General features: G+C 38.9%; 1 protein-coding gene across 1 annotated transcript in view; it reads left to right on the top strand.

Moving 5' to 3' along the window:
• The first annotated feature begins 354 nt into the window (after nucleotides 1-354).
• Zpld1 (zona pellucida like domain containing 1) overlaps nucleotides 355-6000 on the top strand; it is a 97901-nt gene continuing 92255 nt past the window's right edge. Inside the window, exons 1-2 of the mRNA XM_006522132.2 lie at nucleotides 355-416; nucleotides 1524-1637. The gene's annotated coding sequence lies outside the window, so the exon portion shown is untranslated. The remainder of the gene's footprint in view (nucleotides 417-1523; nucleotides 1638-6000) is intronic.

The following is a 6000-nucleotide window of genomic DNA, read 5'->3' as shown; positions in this document are numbered from 1 at the left end:
CCCAGTACAGGGGAATGCCAGGGCCAAGAAGTGGGAGTGGGTGAATAGGGGAGCAGGGCTGAGGTGGTGGGGTGGTGGTAATAGGGAACTTTCAGGATAGCGTTTGAAATGTAAATAAAATATCCAATAAAAAAGGATCATCACTGTAGCAGACTGATGTGATATAGGACTTGAGGCTTGTATAAAATGTGCTGAGGCTTCTGCTCTGGCAGCTCATCCTCCAAACATGGTAGTGTTCTAAAGAACATGCTGAGAGGAACGTTGAGCACACAGCAAAAGTGTGGGGCGTGAGCAGCAGCTGGTGCTTTGTTAACAGCCCTGGGAGTGAGCCATCTGGACAGGCTGCTTTTGAGTCCCAGCTGAACCACCCCAGCGCATTGCTGTATGAGCTAACAATGGGCTGTTAACACAGATTTGTGAGCAAAATGCATGTTTGCTTTTGTCTTTTAACTTCTAGAGAGCTTTGTCAGGTTTCAAAGGTTAATGGTATTAGGGGGTCAGATTTAAGCTAATAGGGATTTCAATTTGATAGTGTCTTCCTTTCCTCTGTCAGTGGAGTAGGAAAACTATGGTCTGCCAGCTAAGTCAGTCTCATCATAAGCCTGGCTTGCTAGGGCTCAGAGATAAACATGGATATTTGTCTTGTTGCGGTTGTTTTGTTTTGCTTGTGAGAAGGGGTGTCATGGATGCCAGGGTGGCCTTAGACTTGCTATGGAGTTGAGAAGGCTCTCGGGCTTCAGGTTTCCCTGTTTCCACATCCTGATTCCTGCAACCAGTTTGTCCAGTTTGTCTATTTTCTACTACACTGGAGATCGAACCAAGGCCTCAGAGCATGTTAGGTAACCACTCTAAACATCCGAGTTACATACTAGACAGTAATTTTCTAACGAATTATTGAAAAGCAAAATGTAAACAAGCAATGGAGAATTTTATTGACCTTTTCACGGGTAGAGTTAATAGGTAAACTATGGGCAAAGAATGCTGCTTTCTGCTCTAAAGTGCTGCTTTCTACAAACCCACCTTCTCTTAGGTACTTCATAGCAATTAGCGTTTTGCACTAGAAGAAAAATTGAATGAGAATGAGAACTCTTAGAAACATATTATGATAGACAATTTTCTGAAAATATCTATTTGAAGTCTGGAAATATAAATGATGCATTCACTTTCTTCAAATTGCATATATCTGGTACATTGATACTGTCTTATCTAAGGCTAAAATAACATGGACTTAAGGAAAATTTTCTATAAATTTTCTATTATGTACTATGATTGTGCATTGCAACTTAAGGTTTCTGGCTGCTTTTTTATTTTACTCTGTCATCTATCTATCTATCTATCTATCATCTATCTACCTATCTATCCATTTATCTGTCTATCATCTATCTACAATCCATTGGTCTAATGGGGGCAGACTCTGCATGTCATTGCATGTCAATGGAGGTCAGAGATAGCTTGAGTGTCAGTTGTCACTTTCTATCATATGGATCCTGGGGATCAAAATCACTTTATCATTTTGACTGTAGGTACCCTGCCAACTGAGCCATCTAGCCAGTCCAAGGAAGTAGAGTTTCCTAAGCTTGGAACAGTACTAGAGAATGTGAAAATGGCATGAAAAAGTTTAACACCCTTTTCCTCAGGTGAGTGAACTGATTAAATTGTAAGACCCTATGCTAAAGTCAATGACCAGGCCAGAAGTGTATTTGAAAGTGGTCCTTCTCCATGACTTTACTCTGCCATAAAAACACAACAGCCCTTTGAAAATCCAAGGTCTCAAGATTTTTCTTCCAGCAAGCATCTCTTTTCATCTTATCTGTACTGTCTTCAATTTCAGCGTCAGCAATCACTAATATCCAAACTTCACCAGTGTAATAAAAAACAAACACTGAAACATTGTGCAGGAGCACTGACAGGCATTTGGATGGTTGACTCCTGATTATTATTCTGCACCGAACCAGCAGTTGAGAGTAGAGTTGTGGAGGCGAGCAGGGGAGGGGGAGTCTCCCTTCCTTCACTGTCAGTGGAGAGAGCCATTTAGCTGTGCCTGTTACATCTATTTTGTGGATTTGTGTGTCTGACTGAGTGTGGATAGGAAGTGCCTGTGTGTGAAGGTGTACACACATGTGTATGAGGGTGCTCACGCATGCCTGTGGTGTGTGTGCTTGTGTGTGAGATTCTGAGTCCCACCTTGTGTGCTGTTTCTCAGGGGCTGTCCACGTTGTCCTTTTGAGAGAAGGTTCTTTACTGGCCCAGACTTTGGCAAGTAAGATAGGCTAACTGGCCATCAGTCCTCAGGGATCTGTGGGGAGTGTTTCTTCTTTCTCAGCATTGGGATTACAACCATCTTCAGATGCCTCACTTTTAAAAGCTGGTTCTAGGGATGAAATATAGGTCTTCCTGTCAGTGATGTAAGAACTGCACAAGCTGAGCTATTTCACTGTAGTTCTTATTTTTTTTTTTAACTTTTGATAAAAGCACACATAATTAAAATATGTAGACTTTTGGTTCTATACAAATTTTAATTAGACATATCTTTCCCACTTAGTCTATTATCCACTTGGCAACAATGAAAATCATAAATATCAAAGAAAAGAAATCACTTTCATAATCAGTGTGCCTTGCAGTACTGTTCTTTACTGAGGTGTTTTTAAAGAGCAAACAGCATGGTGTAGACTTTGTAAGGCTACATTTAAGTCCTTGATAGGTTGGAAATTGCTGTGGAGCTTAAATTTTTGAAATAGGTTTTCAGCACCAGGTAGAATTGATGTAATGACTTAAAGAAGGAAAACATGTAACAACCTTTCAAAGAGTCAACATAATTGTTACAAATTGAAAAACCTTTTAGAACTCCCATCCATTCTGTAAGAACTGTGTTGTTTCCCATTATGTTTTTATAGAGCTTCTGTAATGTTGGTACATAACAATGTATGTCTGCAGAAACTACCTATGGAAGTTAGAGGTAGAAAAGACCTGTGAGGGCATCTGCTTCATCTCCAGACCATCAATAATAGATGCAAGGCAGGACAATAATGTAACATTAAGGTTATACATTCAAACACAGAAGATAGGAAATGAGAAAAAAAAATCTCAGATCTCACAATAATATCAAGCACTCATGGTGCACAGATAAAATATATTTATAGCTAATTGTACTGTTAAGTGTTGTACTTCAGAATGAAGTGCATAAAACATGAACGAGCTACGGTCCCCTTGAAACACTTCCGTTTCCTGGCTATTTTGTTTAAATTGGTAACGTTAAAATTTTCATTGGCATAGGTTTTTATTTTTTATTTCCTCCATAAAATGCCTTTCCTTGATCACTGGTGTTATTAACAGTGTCAGAGACTTCCCTTGGCCTCTGTACAGCTTTCTGGAGAAGTTATTTCAAGACAGGACTGGTAAGATTGGCTTGAATCACAGCCTGATCATCAGGCTGTAATCACCTTGGTCTCTGAGCGTGGCTTGCTGATATGATTCCACTCTTTCATTGAAACACAGTGCTATCTTCTTTAAATGGTCTTTATGTTGCTAAATTTTACAAAGTAGAAATTGAAAGGGTAGATGGTGTAGTGATATGACCACATCAGGTAAATTTTTATTTGAAAAAGATTGCAGAGAGGGCAGATTCTTCCTTTAAAATACTGCTTTTTAGTAAGTGCAGTAAGAAAGACAGGAATTTGAGAGATACAAAAGAGAAGGGGTTCCCAGAGCAGGTCTGAAAGCTTTCCCAAATAAAAAGCCTTGGTTTCCTTTCTGCCAACCTGTGAATGGTGGATGACAAGACAGCTTAGCCCATTAGAACTGTCAGTACCTTAGTGCATCAAGGTTCTGCCCTGTGAACCTAGTCCCAGGCAAACCAATCAGGTTGGTTCTCATTTGCACAGTAGGATTTGCTAAACAAAAACTTGCTAACACTCAATTCTGCTGATACCTTCACTTTGGCTTTATTAGATTGTGTTATTTTTAGTCACTAAATTTGGGACGATCTGTTAAAATAGCAATGGGGAAGAATGACACACCTGTGCACTCAACTAACAATGTCATGTTATTTTGTTTGTCTAGGTGACACCACCTATTGTAAGATACAGAGATAGTTTTATAAGGCAATCTCTTTTACAAAATACAAAAATTTGTTTCAGAAGTGAACAACAGTTTATGCTAAAGCAAGTCTATATGCCCATCTCATTCAAAAATGTATTCAAACCAGGAGCCTGCTTCCTTAACAGTCAAAGTCCAGTGTTTCTTCAGATATTCTTTAGAGTATCTGAAATTAGAGTTGAATCTTGGCATTCTTTTCATAATATATGCTCATGACTTCCTTCCAGGTAGATATCGCTAATTGTGTTGTTTGTATTTCCTACTTGTTAATTCATAGCTCCATTCTTCTCTTAATTGAATTACATGTTGCTGGAAGTTTAATAGCTTCTCTTGAAAACCTAGTAGAGGCATTTGTCAGGCAGCTGTTGGAGCCTGGTGGCAGTCTTTCATGATGCCTGAATCAGCTATGCTATGCTTCACTACCTTTAAAAGTCTGATGATTTATTGTGAAACATTGGCGATGTCTTCTGCTGCTAATTGTATTATCTGGACATGGCAGTCTTCGGTATATGCAGTCTCCCTCATAAGCCTCAGTGTAATGTGTTTTGGAAACATTTAAGTGACAATTAGAGATCCATATTTCAGAGTAAATTAAATTGTATGTGATGCTACCAATGGAAAGAACTCAAATGAGCTAGAGAACAAGACACATTTTATGCAGAATAATTCTATATCCATGGGACCAAAACAATAAATAATAACAACAAAACCCCAAAACAGGATAAAACTGGACAGTGTCTTTGTCCTCTGCTTGTCAGATTAAAAGACAGCTCCATATTGATGAAAAGAAATAATTGATTTTTGAGAGAAAAAAACAGTGAAAAGGTTTATCATTGATGTGAAGAGAATATAATAACAATGAGGATAAAAGCTGATACAGCACAGTTGGGTTGAGAACACAGAGACTGGGAAAAGGCAACAAATGCCTCTAGGACTAGAGCAGTGTAGTAAGTGGGAGATTCAGAGTTGATGGTGTTGATTGAAGCATGTATTTCTCACTACCTAAATCCTCCATGCTTCCCACCACTGCATCCCCTCCATGCTTCCCACCACTGCATCTCCTCCATGCTTCCCACCACTGCACTACATCCATGAGTCATACTCAACTTTTTATGGTCTGTTAAGTTTTTATGGCCACTGTTTTAGCAGCCTCTAATTCTATGCCTGCTAAGTTTTCTGAGCACAGCAGGTAAAAGAATGAGCTCCAAGTCACCACTGATTATTGCTGAGTATAATACTTCCAAGTAAAAACATTTACTTGCCCTAAAATGGGGTAAAGTGAGTGATGATTGCTCTTTAGAAATGTTTCTTGCGCTATTGCCTTAATGCAAACAGATCACATTCACAGCCAGGAAGGATGTGTTTATTTGAATACACCCACATGAATTTTATACACACATACACGTGCAGATTCAGCAGCAGCAGCATTTAATGCCATTTAAAAAACAGCTTTGATTTTTTAAAAAAAGTTGAAGATTAGTAAAAATAAATCTCAAACAGGAGAGAGAGAAAAAAGGAATGTGCGGGAATCACTATTTTCTCTATTCTCTGACCTTTGGTATATTATTTAGCTAGTGGGTTTCAGTGAGCTTTAATATTTGAAAAAGGTCATGTGAATTGCTGGATTCGCGTATTGTATTTGAATAATGTAAGCAGCAGAAGTCTAGAGAATTAGTCTGCTTAGGCTAGGAAGAGTGATTTGCAGCCCGGCCTCATTTCTTCCTTTGATTTGTTGTTTGACCTGAGGTGAACCCTCTCCTCCTTGCTTGTCAATGGTGATAATGAGAGCTTTTCTTTCACTATCTAATATAGATACTGTGAAGAACACGATAATCTTCAAGCTGGCCTTTCCCCTTCATACACATCTGCTTAAAATTGTTTTTAGTGCTATAGCTTGAGCTCAGG

The sequence above is a fragment of the Mus musculus genome, chromosome 16 (genome assembly GCF_000001635.26).
Source record: "Mus musculus strain C57BL/6J chromosome 16, GRCm38.p6 C57BL/6J".
In the NCBI taxonomy this organism is placed as follows: Eukaryota; Metazoa; Chordata; class Mammalia; order Rodentia; family Muridae; genus Mus; species Mus musculus.
This window is presented reverse-complemented; position numbering and strand designations above follow the sequence as displayed.